This window comes from Zonotrichia albicollis, chromosome 3, assembly GCF_047830755.1.
Source record: "Zonotrichia albicollis isolate bZonAlb1 chromosome 3, bZonAlb1.hap1, whole genome shotgun sequence".
Lineage (NCBI taxonomy): Eukaryota > Metazoa > Chordata > Aves > Passeriformes > Passerellidae > Zonotrichia > Zonotrichia albicollis.
The window spans coordinates 86,617,162-86,635,862 of record NC_133821.1 but is presented as its reverse complement, the minus strand read 5'-3'; the positions used below and the strand labels follow the sequence as shown (position 1 = coordinate 86,635,862).

General features: G+C 37.7%; 1 protein-coding gene across 1 annotated transcript in view; it reads left to right on the top strand.

Moving 5' to 3' along the window:
- The first annotated feature begins 18,085 nt into the window (after nt 1-18,085).
- Nucleotides 18,086-18,701, top strand: part of VSNL1 (visinin like 1) — an 87,942-nt gene continuing 87,326 nt past the window's right edge. Inside the window, exon 1 of the mRNA XM_005489739.4 lies at nt 18,086-18,221. The gene's annotated coding sequence lies outside the window, so the exon portion shown is untranslated. The remainder of the gene's footprint in view (nt 18,222-18,701) is intronic.

Here is an 18,701-nt window from a genome sequence, read left to right as displayed (position 1 = left end):
ATCATACAAACCAGAAACAGGATTTTAAGGTGTATAAGAGAGATTTACTATGCTGCTTATGTTTTCTACTCCTGTGTGTTGGAATAGCATCTACTTTCCTGAAGCAAAGTATTGCTTTTCTCTGAACAGAAATGCTGGAAGTTTCACCACTCTTTCAAACATATTCTGAACAGAATATTGCCCTTCTCTCCCACCTGCTTACAGTCCCTTACTTGTTTGGTGAATTGCAAGTAAATAGGAACCAGTTGAAAATTATTCTGGTGTTTGGCCAGTTAAACCAACCAGAATTACGTGACCAATAAAAAAAAAACAGCTTTCTCTTGCATCTACACAGCTATAAATTAAAATTGTTTATGGAACTCCATCCAGCTATTCCACATCCATGGCTCACTTTGCTGCATCTGACAGACTTACAGTGGAGCATATCTTGCATGCTCTGCAATTTCCAATTTGCAGCTCATGAAGAAGATTTATTTGTAACCCTTGTTTACTTCTAGTACAAATTGGGTATAGCATATTTTTTGTAATGGAGTAGAAAAAAAGACATAATTGCTTTCCCCACTACTTGGTTCAATAGTATTTTAGTAGAATGCAAACACCATGCTTTCATTGTAGAATTTTGCTATTTTCCAACTGTTACTTTCTTTTAAGTCTTCTACTGTGCTTGCAAGTTGATGAAGTGGGTTGTAGAGCAGTCTCTTGACAAAGTCATCAAAGAAGTTTTGGGTACTGATGCAGCAGCCAAACCATTATTTAAAACTCTTACAAAAGGTTTTGCAGTTCTCATTCTCTTTTATTTTGTTTTCTTTTTATTGAAAACTAGCAAAGAAAAGCTTTGCAAAATATTAAAAGAAAGGTCAGGAATAATTTTTTTTAAATTAAGTTAAATATTCACAAAGACAGCACCAAAACCAATTATGCTATTCAATGTGATCTGTATGACACTAAATTCTGACAATCTTGATTTGTCAAGTGAAACAGTGCAATTTGGCTCAAGTCCTTTGTCTCAATTTAGCTGTGCTGGCTTAATGACTGCAGCCTTGTGCTTAGAATTCATTGTGAGTAAACTGCCTTTTCAGAACCTGAAATTTCAAGGCTGAAGGACTGTTGTAATCCATCATGTTTGTATCATGCACTGTAATGCTAATATTTCCACTCTGAAAGTAGTTCACCTTGTAACATTGCTTCATCAAAGGTCGTAATTAATATTCCAATAGGAATTTCCTGTTTTACTAGGAAAAGGTTCCATTTGATACTAGTTTTATGAACAGGATATTGGTCATCAACTGTATGAGGTTGCATTTTATAAATTATCCTTTTAAGTCATATTACTGACACTTCACACAACCACCATTCTTATTAAGTAATTATTTAAAATAGTTATTAAAAAATGGGATGTGAAAATACTTTCAACCTTTTCTGCAGCCTTAATGCACATGCTTCCTATGTATCCATGTAATTTTGAGATAGCTTAAATAAAAACTTTAGTCCTTACTTTTGCTCAAGAATATTTCATATTGTCCCCAATAACTAATACTGACACACTTGTTTATTGGTAATAAACCTTTTATTTGCTATAACAAAGGAAGAATCTCATCTTTACCCAATGTACTTTAAATCATAAGGAAACTAATTTTTTTTCTGTTTGCACTGCAGGTATTAATTCCATATTCTCAACAGAGTATCCATATTGATTAAGAAAGAAAAAACATCATATGGAAGACACTTGGTGTTATGATCAGCTTCCATGTATATGCAAGAAACAGTCCTGCAATGATTCAGTGGTATGTTAGTCCTTCCAAGCTGGGCCTGGAATAAAACTGCCCTGAAAATCACAGATTCTCTGAAAAGTTATTTAGTACAAGTTTACTAACAGCTCAGTAACATTTCTTGAGATGCTATTATTTTATTATTTCCTCCCATTTTCATTTTTTCTGTCTTTATAAACCCTTTTATGACCAACACAAAAGTAGCTTTCATAAAAGAAGGAAGCTGTTCCATAAATCTTTTTTTTTCTTGTAGCTCCATTCAAAGCTAAAATGAAAGAAAAATACTCTGTCAAGCAAAGGAGTTTTAGAATTATGTAAAATATGGGCTTAAATGTGAAGATAGGACTAGATTTTCCCCTATGCAGCATTTTACATTATTCCAATTAATTTTCAGCTCCCAGTTTACTGCCCCATCTCACAAAGTCTTTCTACAGTTCCTCACATGCAGTTCTCATTCTTACTCCTCTAAGTCGGTATCATCAGGAAACTTTGTTACCTTGCTATGCATAGCCCTTTCCAAATAATTTGTGGCTGTGTTGGATTCCTTTCTGGACTAGAACTGGGACATATAAGAAAAAGCACTGTTCCAGAAGCTTGGCACAACCCAAGTGCAGAACTTTTGCTATACATAATTGGATTATGGAACAAAGGGTGCGAAAAGATTCAGAAGGCACTGTGTCTAAAGCCAAGAGTAACAGGGAAGTACAAGACAAAGCTCTCTCTTTAACTTTTGGGAAAAGGGCCCATACCACTTCTCCCTGCACTGGTCTTCACTGTTGTGTGACTACCACTCCCACTGATTGCCAGTGGGAACAGTCTCCAGCATTGCTTTCAAAGGGAGTTCTTTTTCATCTTGAGGGATATGAAATGAACACACTTAAAAGGTGTTTAGGAACTTGAACCAGTTCTATTGAACTGGAGGGTGACTCATATCCCTCCATGACCCCTTTATTTTGTCCACTGCAATGAAGTTGCTGCTTGACTGCGTTGTCCTACTCATTTGACAGCTGTCAAGTTGAATAAAAACTGCTGGTTATTGGACTTGATATTTTGGACACATTATCTTTCACCTGATACACTGCTTGATCATACTGCTCCGTTGCTGTCACCATATCATTCTCTGTTATATGAGCCCCTGTACATCTCAAAGATGTTTTCATTTTCCAGCTAAAACGCCTTGCTTGCAGTTTAATTTCAAAACAGAAGCAGCAAAAAAGGCCCTTTGTATACAGAGTACTAAACATAGAGATACAAATGTTCTGCATCAAATTTTATTTGTTACTATCCATCTTCTTCTTAAAGGGCAGTGAAAATAGTTCTGCCTGCCAGACGGCTCAAAACCTGTTTGTTGAAAGTCTGCAGTGCTGCTGAATTCAGGTCACACACATCTAGAGGCATTGAGATGCAGTATTCTTTCTTTCATACTAGCAGGACAATTAACTCAGTCTATATGATCCCTAATCCTATTTTACTTTTGCTCTAGATGCATAGAATGTAAGGCTTGTTCATAGAGCCACAGAAAATTTCGTTTGGAAGGGATCTCTGGAGATCATCTGGACCACTCTGCTTAGAGCATAGCCAGCTTTTAACTTGCATATAACTTCAGTCCTTCATCATCAAGCTGCTTGGGGCTTTTCTAGTCAAGATCTGAGTATCTCTAGGGTTAGAGATTCCCCAGTGCCTCTGAAGTGTTTGCTATGAAAGCTGGTTATAGTGCTAAATTTTAAGTAATCCATATTCTCTTTTCTACTGTTGTTCAATTCTTTTAGTCTGTGCTGATCACATATGGATTAATTAACCATGTGTAATACATGAGAAATACACATAGCTCTGCTCTTAGTCTTACAGAATTAAATATTTCTGATCAAAAGTTTTTTAATAATAACAGATTAACTTTAAAAAGCATCTCTTTTTCTTTAAGTACATCATGAAGATATAAAACATCTGGACTTCTTATTTTGCTCTTGAACACTCTTTACAGCTAATAAGTGATGTTTCAGAATCAAATAGTAAAGCTTAGTATTAGCCATATCTGCTTATCAATAGATCTTTATACCCCTGGAAATAAGCCTGGTTGACAACCAACCTGGTGCCACTTCTGCCATTACTAGGCAGGTATATTGTAGAAGTTGCAGCTTCTCAGACAAGCGGAGGCATTCAAGAAGAAATAAAGTAATGCAGAAACTCTTGGGAAGTACAGTTTATGTTGGGGGGTCTGCAGTGTAAAAGTTTGATCTGCACCCACAAAATGCTCCTCCAAGGCACATAATCACAGTGCAAAGTATCCGTTGGGCAGCAGAGGAGTTTCACAAGGTACTTTCCCTACATCCATTGCACCTCAGCTCCTGTATAAAAAAATGGACAACTAATATAGATACTCTACTGCCTTAAAAAAAACACTGCAGGTTAATTACTTGGGTCCCTGAACTCTCACACAAAGGTATTTGGCAAAAGTGTACTATGCATCATTTCATGATAGTTTGGGGCTGTATCAGAAACAGGAAAATAATCAACTCTTCTAGTTCCCTTATCAGGGGAATTCTGAGGTCTTGTTCTGCCACTTGCCATCTAGCTTCTTAAAATTATCCGGATTATAATACCTGCTTTGTTGGCAAGAACAGATGAAAATTAAGTGTGCAAGATGAAAGTGCCTTTTGAAGGAGAATCTAAAAAACTGAAGTGCACTTTTGAGGATTGTGTATTTAGTTTACCTTTGAGCATCAAACTTCATATGAAAACAAACTGATGTGCCTGACAAACCCTTTATTAGTTCTCTTTTTATTTCTGAAAAACCTGTGCTGAGAACTATGCTGTTTGACATACTCATAAATTACTTACTATGTAAGAAAGATCACAGGTATTGGAGGTACTCAAAGATATCGCTGGTTGGAAAGAATCCCAGAGTCATCCTCCAATACTACACAACAGCAAAATAATAAAATTGATCAATTTCATTATTGAAAAATGGGAGTTAATATATAAAAGAAACATAACCCTCTCTTTACAGGTATATTTAATATATATTTATTAGCTATTTATTAGTCTGAAAAAAATATATGGGGCATTCTACAGAAAATTTCTGAAAACAGCAAGTCAACACTCACAAGTAGTCAAAAAAAAGAGAAAAAATAAGAAATTATTGGGAAAATTATATTTCTAAAATTCACAGTATGTTCAAATCTTTAACAGTGAGTTTTACTCCAGTCATCCCACCTTTAAAAAAACCCTAAATTAATAGAATTGGAAAATGTAGAAAAAGCAACAGTGACGATCAGTGTAAAAGAAGTTTCCTGTGGAAAAAAGAATATATATTTTAACTGAATGTATATGTTTTAACTGCAGAAGAAAGATCATTTGTAGTGAAGAAGATATGGGTCCATAAAATCTTTGATAGTATAAAATAGAGAACAAGAAAATGAGTATTCATAGACATGAAGAGAGGCCATATTAGGAAATTGTCAGGTCAGTCCAGCCCAGAATCCTGACAGCTACAACACACTCAGGCCCATGTAAAGAGGGTAAGTCTGGGGTCAGCATGTACATCTCCTAGGAGACCTCAGTCTGCAACCATTTCTAATTTGGTTACTGTCTACATTATCAGGATTTCCATGGATTTCTTTTCTATATTCAGTAGAAAGATAAAGAGAGTTGTGATTATTCAGCCTGGGGGAAAGAAGACCCTGGGCTGACCATATTGTGGCATTTCAGTACCTGAAGGGAGCCTAGAGAGCTGGAGAGGGACTGTTCACAAGGGTGTGTAGTGACAGGAGAAGGAGCAATGGCTTTTAACTGGAAGAGGGTGGCTTTAAATTCAATATTAGGAAGAAAATTTTTGCTGTGAGGATGGTGGTGCACAGGAGTAGGCTGTCCACACAAATTGGGGATGTCCCATTCCTGAGAGTGTTGAAGGTCCAGGCTGGATGGGGCTTTGAGCAACCTGGTCTAGTGGAAGGTGTCCCTGTCTATGGCAGGTTGGGTGGATCTAAATGATCTTTAGTCCCTTCCAATCCATATCATTCTGTGATTCTATGATTTCTTTCCAATCTCCCTTTAATTCCACATAAACTTTTAGCACCTACAAGATTTAAGGTCAAAGAACTGCAGTACCAGCTTCACCTCAACAATTTTATGAAAAGCTCCTTTTCTATCCATGTGAAACCAGTGCTGTGCTTTACCACCTTGCTGTCTTGCATTAGAAATACACAGTGAACACTCAATCCCTACAGAACCCTGACAGGCTATTCATGTTTCTTAGACCTCTATCACATCATGATGAGGAATCTATTTACAGATTGAAGTAGAGCCTTATTTGGTTGATGTCACTACAAGAAAAATTCCACACTTTTGATAATCCTTGGTGCCCTTCTCGGAGCCCTTTTAAATTCTACCATATTGTCTGTAAGATGAGGCATCAGAAGTATATATAATAGTAAAATTGCAGGTCCTTCACATATTTAAGCATCTGCATTTTAATATTATTTCATTGTAAGGTTTATTCTCTTCCCAATAATTTTTAACTTTTAGCTTGATTTCTTGACTGCTGAAGATCACTGACATTTTAGCTGAACCATCCATCATAACTTGAAGAGCTGGCTCCTCTGCAGTAAGGGTCATTTCAGAGCCCATCATTTTAAATGAAGCTAAGACTATTTTTTCCTCTCTGCTGCATTTTTCATTACTTCAAACAAAATTTCAATTCCCAGTTTATTGCCCCACCTCACAAGGTTTTCCTTCAGTCCTTCACTTGTGGTTGTCTTTTTTGCTACTCTAAATTGGTCAATATCATCAGCAAACCTAATCACCTTTCTATGCATTCCCCTTTCCAGATAATTTCTGGATGAATCAAATAAGGCAATTCCATATTCCTTGCAGGACAAGAGCTGGGACATATCACAAAAATTACTGCTTCAGAAGCTTAGTGCAAACAAAATATAATACTTTTCATATATAATTAAATTGTGGAACTCATGGTTGCATGTAGGTATGAGGATCAAAGATATGAAAGGTTTAAAAAGCAATTAAAATAAATTCAGGAAAGAGACCTCCATAATATACTAAACACAATTATTTGATTGCAAGCTGAGATTTTAAAAATTCCAAAATGTTGATCATCAGAAGCTACAAGGTGCCAAGTGAAGGATTACTTTATATTTGGATCATTTCTCATACATTTCCTCTAAACATCAGCTTCTGGTCAGTGTTGGAGACAATGTACTGTGCCATCAGTGTCCAGGGCAAATACAAACAACTGATCCACTATGGACATTTATTTTTTTTAATTGGATACATATTTCAGATTTTTTTCTATGTTTCAAAATTGTGCTTTTGTATCTTCTGAAATTGTATTTTTTCATTTTCAGAAGACACTGTATGATGAAATGTGCTACTAATGAAAAGTAATCAAGCCTAAATATTTATGAAATAATAAATCACTGCCCTTAAAAACCCAATGTCCATTATACAAGTTGAATATCCATCCCTCTTTAAATCTGTTACATATTTTTGAATGAGTTCTTCCTTGCTTTTTTGATCATTCCTGCTTGAAATTTCCTGAAAAATGTACGTCTTTAGTGACAAAAAGAAGATATGTTGATTGTTCAGCAGACAGAACAGCATACTGGTACATTTTGTTCTCATGATAGACATGATAGACAGTTTTGACTTTGAGAACAATTGACTGGAATTTGAAGAGCACACTACTCCATGGCAAATGTTTCAGAGGGAGCTTTCATCACATATTAACATCCCATAGGTTCTTCAAAATTAAAATCTCTTATTTGGACTTCAGAAACTGTTTCCTGTAATGGGATTGCAATTTAATAAATTGCATTTCTTACCAAAATCTCTACTCCCAATTATTTACATATGCAATCCATGGCTAAAGCTCTCCTCCAAACAAATGTTCCTCTGTTCCTATATATTAGTAATGATAAATATTTTCTGAATTCTTTAATAAATGCTTATACTGTAAGGGAACTGGCACATTTTAACCAATAGATGCATTATTTTTCTTTTTTTATTCTCCCTCACCTTCCTGATCTAACACAGAGTATTAATTGTGGGCATAAAATGTGAGCATAAAACACATTCAGTAACATACACCATTTTATTAATATAATATGAAACCACTGGAAGGATATTGTGGCTTACTGTGAATAAATTTTCTTCTATATTTAAAATTTTGACTAAAAGATGAATTATGCAAATGAGATTGGCAAAGCTGAAACTCCCCTAACTTCCTAAGCAGGAACACTGTTGATAGTATTTGAGGAAACTGTAGGTTACAATGATGAAATACTCTAAATGTTTTATAATTAAAATCCAAATATTTTTTCCCTGTGAAAGCACAATTCAAAATGATGTGTCAATAATAAGATTTTGACCTCTTGTGCAGTATTGGTAAGGTGAAACCAAATGAGTTTAAAATTTTTTCTCCAGATCAATTTTAAACATAGTGGATGTCTCTAAGCATCTTTTAAAGCTATTTGATATTAATAAGGTACTCTAATTTTAATAACACATATAAAACACTTTGGATCAAAGTACTTATTTTAACTTGTTAGTGTGCAAGACTGAAAAGTCTAAAAAAACTACTAACATGATACTTTAAGGAATAGGACTGATGATAAAAATTGCTATGTATCCATTCATATGAGCAATACTTCATGGGTTAAAAACACATACAAAAGAAATAAAAAGAAATAAAATCTATATTCATTTTTAGGATGTAAACAGTGTAAAATAGCAGTTATACAACATTAAAAACAAGATGATACATGATTCTGTGGTTTTATTTCATTATTTCTTTTTTATTTCATTATTTCTGTATTCAGAGAATACGTTAGTATATTTTTTTAAAAAAATTACTGACTTTGTCTCATTATCTTGAAAAAATAGCAGCCCTTTGTTCATGTGTTTTCATGTAGAAGATGCCCTCTGATATATACCATGAAATCACAGTGTGGTGTTGATTTACGCACATCTATTTATTTACAAAAGTCTTCTCCACAGACACAGAAAAACACTGAAAGACAGGAAAAGTTGCTGAAGTAGACAAACCCAGAGGTAAAATGTCCACTCATCACCACTCAGTTCCACTCATCTGTTGAGTGGGCTGGATGGGAGTGCAGTTTCCAATGGGAATATATTTTCCTGTGATCCCAGGCATGCCTGGCACTGCTGTAAAGTGCCGGAGCGTTGTGCCTGTGCTCAGCAAGCCCCAGGAATCAGGCAGAGAGCACAGGTAGGCTGGCTGCTACTCTCCTCTCTCTCACAGCAGGCAGTGATTCGATACAGCTGAAGGTCGACACTAGAAATGAGACATCCTAGCAACTGGTAAATGGTTTCCACACTGACTGCCTGCTAAAACAACTCGTAGACTACTTTGATTTAATAAGCAGTTCACTTTTAAATTCAGCAATCATTCTTCCTAATCTATTTTAATCTATTCAGGTGCTGCTAGTTTGAAAGAGACACAGAATTTCATTAATACTCATGGCATGAATAGGGATCAGTTAATTATTTAAAACAGAATCTCCGCTTTAAATGTTTCTCATGTTTAGGTTTTAGGAAAAAAATATTGGTGGAGGAAATACAGGAAGAATTTAATGTCCTTTTTTCAAGAATATAAATCAGAAATATGTGTTGAATTAAAGCCTTAGGGGGTAAAATTCCTTAAAGTGTGGATTTTTTTTCTGTAGGCTCATGTTGAACAACTGCAAAATAAGAGAGTTTCTGGCTCCTGCTTGGCTTAAGCATGGTCAACTACCAACATGAGAAAGTCTGCAGGCGTTTATTCTAAAATATCTTGTAAAATTATCATCTGGTCTCACATAAAAGGTTGACTAATTACATATATGCTGGCTTTATACCTGTATGAAATTATCATAGATATTTATGTATGTACATAAATATGTACATACATAAATATCTATGATAATTTCATACAGGTATAAACAGTTGTGTACAGTTATACAATTTTATATGAGACATTCTTATGTGTAAACACATGTATAAATTAAAAATTACACTCCAGTAAGTCTTTACAAAATTCTTACATTCAACCCCCATTTCACCTGTGGATAGAAATTAATAGATTCAACATGACGAAAGCTGATTTAATATCTATGAAACAGCTCAGATGTCCTGTAAAACATCTATGAAATATCTCAGATATTTTGTTAAACATCAACAAATTGGTAAGAGAGATCAATCCATAGGAAAGATAATTCCTATAGGAAGGCTTATTTTAAATTACTCATCTGCCTAAAGAGCAACTAAGAGGGGAGTAAGTAGTCAATAAAAAATTCTAAACAAATTTTGTAAAGAAGACAATAAATCATTTAACACATGAAATTTGGCAGTAAATAATACAGCTTTAACAGTATGTGTGTGTTTGTGTGTATGTTGCATATACACACACAAATTACGTATATTCACTAACCCACATTTAAACAGCCTGGCACATTTGGTGATTTGGTGATTCTCTGAACTCATGTAGACCATGAGATAAATTTCTCAAGAGAAGCAACAGAATCTCCGTTACACTACTGCTCAGATTAAATTAAATGGGACAAAACGCTTAGTAGGACTTCCAGTAGTTTGAAATGGCATCACATCATAAATGCATCTGTTTTCTAAAGAGAAATAATCTAGAACACCATATGACATTAAAACCAAACCTCTGCTTTCTTATAATGTTGCTTCTGAAAGGGATGATTCTGGTAAGAATGATCTAGATTCAAATTAAAATTCATCCAAGTCAATATTGCTTTCAATTCTTTGCTGTTCCTGCTGTGATAGTGTTGTGCTACAATGTACTGCCCAGTTAGTAGCAGCCTGCAGTGATATATTAAAGAACTAGGGGCAACCTTATTTTCACAGTGAGTTGATTTTAAACTAATGCAGCTAACTCCATGATTTTTGGTTCACCTCCCAAATTACAGACACTGATGGCTTCATTATTGAACTAAACAGCACCTGAGAATGACTTGAAATATGCTGAGCAGAACATTACACATCACATAAAAAATAATTATGGGGACAAAAATCATGATCATATGAAAATGGCCTGAAAATTGGAGGAAATTTGTTAACACAGTGTACAGTGCTGTAGAACATGAAATAAACTAAATTAAAAATAAAATGCCAAATAAAATATAAAACACCAAAAAATACCAAATATTAAATACCAAATTTAAAAATATAACTAAGTAGTCAGGTTGAAATTTAAAAAAATGCACACAGGAAATATTTATTATTGCCATATTCTTCCTAAATTGGATAAGCTAGCAAGTATGTGAATATTTTTCAGTGGTCTCCAGAGACATTTGAGATATCTCAGACCAATAAACATTACTAGAGAAGTTTAGAATGCATATTTGAGACAATGGTTTTGCTAAGGATCTGCTGCATTTGTTCTAAGTGTTCTGGCTTGCTACATATTTATTTGTTTATGACAGCCACACCTGACTGTTCTCCCTTTAGCTTTTTTTACTTTTCCATCAATGTTGAAAAAGTCACAAGAGCAAGTAAAAATATTAAAATTCTCCTTCTCTTGCATAACAAGATACATACCTAAGATAATAAGTTATATCTTAAATTTAAAATAGAATATGTACACAGTCATGCTTTCTCACTTTTTGATAGGAGTCTCCTCTGGGAGGAAGCAGCTGTTCTGGAAGAGGGAATGGGAAGGGATTGCTCAGTGCAGCAGAGAGCACGGGACATGCCAGGGATAAAGGACCATACAGTGATGCAGGATGGTCGGACAGGGACTTGAGACAAAAGTCACAATGAGTGGAAATTTAACAAGAGCTACCCACAGGGCCTCAAAAGGGAGTGGAATGCATTCAGGGAGGCCCAGGGAAGAGGAAACACTTCAAAACAGAGTCAGATGTTTGGCTAAACTACCTAGGATGGTTCTCATAGAGAAACGATTTTCAAGTACAGTGTTTTAGGAGGTGGGTTCTGAGAACACAAACCCTCCTCATCTTCCCCTCTTCATCTTCCCACATCAAACAAATAAATCAATCCCCAGGAGCTCCTCGAGGTCTGACTGGGGAAAGGCCTATGAATTCTGCAGCAAATATACATGGTGACAGGATAAACTACAGATTTTTTTCATCAGAATCAGCACAATTATTTCAGTATTAATATATTATCTTTTTATATTATGTATTTTGATAAATACTTATAAATTAGCATTTTCAACATTACTTCAAATTAATATGTTGTTATTGCTCAGCTGGTTTTCAGTGTGACGGTACATTTTTCATCACTGAATATGAAAAATGGGTTCTAGATTAATGGTATGGGTAAATATCTTTTTCACATATCCAAAACTTAGTTAAATATAAAACTCATTGCAACAAGAAGTTACAGAAATCACAGACATAAATTCTAAGTATCACAGACTCATTACTAAGTAGTTACCTGTTAAGGTTCCTGATCCAGAAGTGTACTCCAGCTCTGCATGTTCCTAAACTTGAAACTACTACAAAGAGAGGAGTTCTTGTAATAAAAACATTGTGTAAATGCTTTGCTTTTGATAAGATTTTCTTAGGCTAAGATTTTTCTTAAGCTCTGATACCAGGTGCAAGACTGGATACTGTGTGATGTATTCTGGGGAGAGAAGCAGTAGCAGGATTTTGACAAATAGAGATGTTGGCAATTAGAAAGGTATGGGCAGAGGACTGCACTTATGTTAGGGGTTAACAGATGAAGGAAAAGATGACCTAGCTTCAGAAACTGAGAGATTTCATTGCAAATAGAATTATGAAATAAGTTTTCAACACCTTTTTACATCTCTTTTTTCTGATGGTTCTTTTCTGTCTATTGGTTCTGAACTGATTTTATGTCCAGTAGCCCACTTTCTGAAATGTATCTCTGCTCTTAGCAGTACATCCTGCTCTTGTGATTATGGTCCAAGAGTGCTGATTCATTGCTGCTCTCTCAAACCAAATCATATTAAAAAGTATTACCTCTGAAATAAAGACTATTATATGAAGTCATCATGTCTCACAGTGCAGTTTAATTACACAAAGGTAACTACCTATGTATCCACCAAGTTGTGGGTTCATTTTGTCTATAAGCAAGTAAACAGTCTGCTTATACTCCATTTACCCTTCCCACCATTTTTAGTAGAAAATACACTTATATCACAGTATTGAAGTGTATTATGAATTATACAGATCTATGAAAAACATTAATAATAAAAATAATGACGCAAATGAAAAAACTGAGTAAGATAATCTGGTGTCAGAAAAGGTTAGGTAGACTCTTGTTTGCTTTGATGTGTGCTGGTTAAAGTAAGAATTCCATTAGTAATAAATCTGCTAAGCTGGCTGCAATTTGTGGCCTTTTCCTCTATTTTTAATTTAATGATTTGCTATTACTTCTACAGTTGTGTTCCAATTTTTCCATGTCATCATTATAATATTTTAGTTAAGAACAATCACTCACAGATCAAATAAGCAAAGTCCAAACAAATTTGGAACATCTCAAGGCCACATGACTAGCGTGACTTCACAGGAATTATTGTGTATGTAAAAGTTCTGCCTTGAGCTAAATGGCAGAGGAAAGCTATGCTTAGGACATTTGTAGAAATGAAATGCTTCTAAGTTTTGTCATTCCTATCCTTCTAAACACCCATTATTTACTTGAAGCTTATATTTCTCAGGTCCAGAATGTCAGCCTTTTATTTCTGCTTGAACTAATGCCTCACTTCAGAAGAACAACTGGAAGAGCTTCTGTGGGAAGCAGCCCACTGGAGTGAAACCTGGGCTCATGCCATTTAGCTTCAGACATTTCATTTAGGTGCCAGAACTTAAATATTTCTTTTCTTGACTCTTGCTAGCCAGGTTCCCAGCCTGAATCACTCTATTACAGTTTCTTTGTATTTTCACTGACATGAAAGAAAATTCAAGCAAATAGACAAGTATTTAGCTATCAAATGTAGGCTCTGAAGTCAGGCATTGCACACACTCCCCAGTTGTGACTGTGTTACACAACATCAGAGATGATGTTACATAAATGGTATTTTCTTTGCATTTCATTTCATGAGCCTAAGAAATTGAAGACTAAGAAATGGTCTTATTAATAAAAAGGCTGAATTATAATTTATTTTGTCTGACACAAACAAAGATGATCTGCACACAAAAAATGACTACATTTCACAAAGAAAAAGTGCATTTATTAGTAAAACAAGTTCATTTTGTTTTATCTGTTTTCTAAGGGGCATTATTTTTAAAAAGATATTTTAAAATGAGAGATGAAAATGAAAGATTATATATATATATATATATATATATATGTCATTTTCATGTAATTATATATGGCACATTAAGAAGCAAGACAATCTATAGTCACTTTGAAAGTGATAAAATCAGCCATGCTCATTGTTTGCTGTTGAGCATCAAGAATCTCACCCCTTTCCAACTGCAGTGTTTTGCAGCAGCTTCCTTTAATCACAGAGCCTTGAAGCAGCTCCCTTCTGCCAATCCTTGCAGCCGCATTGCTGCTTTCAGCTCCCCATCTAACAGACAAGTACATCTCAGTGTGCAAAAACTGCACCAAGGGAACACAGAAAGAAGAAATAAAATCATTCCTTCAAAAGGCCTGGCAGAACATAAAGCATACAGCTAGAGATGTAGATATAGATTCAAACTCCTTCTAATTATATTTTTTCTGCTGTTGATTCTCGTAAAATATATATGCAAATATATTCTTAGCGAGTATTGAGCATTAGAGAGAGGGGGGAAAATAAAAAACCCCAAAATGGTATTCTGCAATTAAACTGATGTGTGCAAAACAGGAGATCATGCTAAATTAAAAAAAAAAAAAATCTCATTACCAGTAAGCCACCTGCTGAGATAGTGAGTCCTCTCAGAGACTACTGTGTCTTTTAATATTGAATTGTCTACTCTGGAGTGCAGAGGAGGGAGAGGAAAAAGGGGAGGAGGATCCTCGATTTCATTAGATTTTGAATTTCCTTCTGGAGGTGCCTATCTATCTCCCTTGACAAGATCAGAGTCTTAGGGCCTCACTTGGCTCCTGTCAAAGGTACAAGCAGCATGTTCAGGAGATTGAAAGCCAAAAGAAGACTCATGTAAAGCATGGAAGACTGTAACAGAGCAGGTACCCACGTTGTTATGCTATTCATTCATAAATTAAGAATTCTTATATTTACACTGTACATAATGAGGGTAAAATAAAAAATATACACTTTAAATAGAAAACTTTGGGTCAGACCCTGACTTCTTTTAAATTGCTGTAGCCCCATTATGAGCATCATGTTATTCAGGCTAAAAAAATCATCTGAAGCTGCAACAATTAGTTGACAACAATAAGTTGCATTTGCAACATCCAAAGAACTGTATAGCAAGAAAATGGAAAATTCTACCATTATCTATCTTGACAAACAAGTGTAGCGAATGTAATTCTCCACAGTCTAAAATACAACAGTATTTGCACAGATAAAAAAAATGAATGCTAAGTGGCTGAAAATGCCAACAATCTGAACTGGTAAACTTTTACAACCAACTTACAAAAGCCTTCAGGAATTGCATGCAGTGTAGGACAGCACCATGTAAGACGTGTCATAACAGCACACTCTGGTAATGTCATTATTACCCTTCTAGTGATAACACCATGAATAGAATAGAGGCAACTTATTAAATTGTTGATCCACACCAAAATGAAGCTTTTTTATGGGAGTTTTGGACTAAGCACTAGTAATGCAAATGGAGAGGTTTTCTAAGTATATACACTTTTCAAATGGGATTTTGAATTGCGTTGTTTTTGTGATGTAGTACATGTAAAAATAAGCCATTTTTCTAGAGTAATACTGTAGAGTACCTCTTTTTTAGGACAATCCTGTTTTCAAATGCATTTGAAAATGCAGTCTAAGTAACCTGATTTTATATGGCATTACATAAATGTAGACAGGAAAATTCATAAATGAATACACACTACATAGTTTATGCTGCTAATCTACACCTTTTTTGTAGCTGATGGGAATTCTGCCATTGAATTAGATTTTAAAAAATACTATGATGTTTTAAAAGTCCAATTTAAATGTCTTTTATCCACATTTTTTGTAATTCAACCTATTATTTCTGCTTTTTGAGGGTAAGCAAATGTTCAAGTTTTTGCAAAGGATGACCTGGAATGATGAGGAAATGGGCATCTTCTCTATGTCCCAGTCACACAGTAGACAATCAAGTCTAAGGCAGCTTTCTTGCCAGCTGCCTGAAATATTGCTACCTTGGCAGTTGTGGAGGAACACACAAAACTCAGCTGAGACACCAAGTACATCCCTGAGTCTAGAGTCACCCCAGAGCTCTGCACTTCCATTGCTAAGCTGCTGCCACTAGAAAAGTTACAAAGATGAGATGAAGTCATGCAATAACTGCAATATGGACAAAATCAAAATAGGTCACACAGAGCGAATGTTGCACTGTGGTGGTAAAAAACAAACTTATAAAGAACAGAGCAAGAGACAGAAAATATGAGGGAGCAATGTGGTTAAAACTTAGAAGCAGATGTTATGGCATTCTAACTTTCATTATGCTAGAGATGATTATTAATGGTCTGCCAGGCCAAGGAAGCAACGAGGCAGCACAATATGAAAATGACAGAAAATAATTTGAATTAATCTTAACAAATAAAACATGAATTTCAGAGACACCCAGTGAAGTGTATCAAATCCTGTTTCTTTCTGCTAAGCCTGGGATAGAAGTAAATTTTTAGCATTTTCAGGTGGTTTTTACACATCTAGAAAATCAAAACATGAACTGAAGAGAGGGGTGCACTGGGAAATTTTAAAAAAAAAAGCACAAAATCATAAAATTGCTGACTTACACAAAAAAAATTAATTCTGGGAGAAAAATTGGTGACTTTCGCCAATTACAAAAAGATAACCTATGAACTCAATTGTCTACATTAGCATACTGAAAATACTGTCATTTCCTGTACATTTGTACACATCAGCTTGGGTTATAATTTAATTCTTAGGGCATTTCAACAGTAAATGAAACATTATTTCCATCTATCACTTACTACACAATCTTCATGCTTTTGTCTTTCTGAAATAACAAGCAGATAGTTAAAAACAGGCAAGGTGTAATTCACTGTTTTTAATATATGTCATTATTTTGCCTCCCTTTCACCTCCTTGCTGTATCCATCTGCTTTCTGCAGTGTTGTGCTTAGGACATGCTAAATATGCTTAATTTATGTAAACAGCCAGTGACAGAGCTTGTCATGCATGAAAGTAAACACTGATGTATGTCTCTGCCTTAGAAAGGACCTACAGTTAGTTACACACTGTGCAGTGTCTTGTGAAGGAGCCCTGATGGTTCACTCCTACCACCAAAGCAACTCCTGCAGTGACAGCGACAAAAGTGAGGGCAGGGCAGCCTCAGTTGGGCTTTATATTGAAGGGCAAGATCGGCTGAATTTCACATTTCAGGGGTTGAACGATGTTTTAAAGCTAAGTTATATCACATCAACTTCCATAATAGTATAAGAAGCTTGTGGACAAGAGGTGTGAGTGTGCCTTGCCATGCAAGGCGACGCCTACACACACGTGTGACAGCGACAGGCGGCTCGGGGCGCGGGACAGCGCTGCCCTCGCCTTGCACACGATGGGAACCAGACGGGGGTCGGCCCCTTCTCCCAGGCAACTGCGGGTATGAGGACACAGCGTTGAGCTGTGCTAGGGGATGTTTAGGTTGGACATTAGGAAGAAAATCTTCACAGAAAGGGTGATTAGATAACAGAATGGACTGCCGAGGGAGGCGGTGGAGTCACCATCCCTGGAGGTGTTAAAAGACTGGACGTGCCACTCGGTGCCACGGTCTGGTTGACAAGGTGATGTTTGGTCACAAGCTGGACTCGATGATCTCAGAGGTCTTTCCTGACCTAACCGGTTCTGTGATTCTGCCATCACCCCGCGCCGCCCGCGCTGTCCCTGCACGCCGCGCGGTTCCACGCGTGGAGCGAAGGAGCCGCCGAGCGAGGCGCAGCCCGCCGGGCAAGGCACGGACGACACCGGGCACAGGCAGCCTGCGCTCGGCCGTGAGCGACTCCGAGGCCACGGGGCCGAGCGGGCCGCGGTGCCGGCGCCGACCCCGCCGGGCCGTGCCCCTCAGCCCGCGCCCCCCGCGGCTCCGGCCCCGCTCCCGCCGCCCGGGGCTTCCCCCGCTCCCGCCCGCGCCGCCCGGCGCCGCGCGCATGCTCGGAGCGCGGGGCGGCGCGCGGGGCGGCGGTCCTGCAGTGCGGGGCGGCGGCGGGCGGCGCGCGGGGCGGAGCGGGGGCGCGCACAGGAGCTGCGGCGCGAGCGGCGGCGGGCGCGCACCGAGGCGGCGCCGCGTGTCCCTCCGGCCCCAGCAGCGCGCGGGACCCCGGGCCCTGCGCCCTCCTCCGCACCGCGGACAGACCCCCGCCCGCAGTAAGTGCGGGGAGGGCCCGCAGGGGGAAAGGGGGGGGATCCGGGCTCCGCTGCCGCGAGGTGCGGGCGAGAACCGGCTGCCGGGCTGCCCCGCGCGGGGCTTTTCCTCCCGGGAAGGCGGCGGGATGGAGGCGCGCCGGGGCTGAGGCGGGGGCTGCGCGGCTTCGGCGCTGCTCGGCGGTCGGAGATCGTCCTCACCGGGAAAGTTGGTGTGCGCGGTCGGTGTGCGGGAGTTGTTCCGCTGGCGAGATGGAGGGAAATCGTACCCGCGGCGATTTGCCGTTAACTGTGGAGAGATGGGACCGAATCCCCCACCGATCCGGATATGAGCACCGACAGCATCCAAAGGAACAGCTGAGCTGTCGCGTAACAATTTGCGCTTGGAAACGCTTTGGTGGAAGAGGGAGTCTGGCGCTCGTGTTCGTTTGAAAAGGGATAGCGAAAAGGGCGTGATTTTTTTCCAGTAGGGAAAGGAAAAGA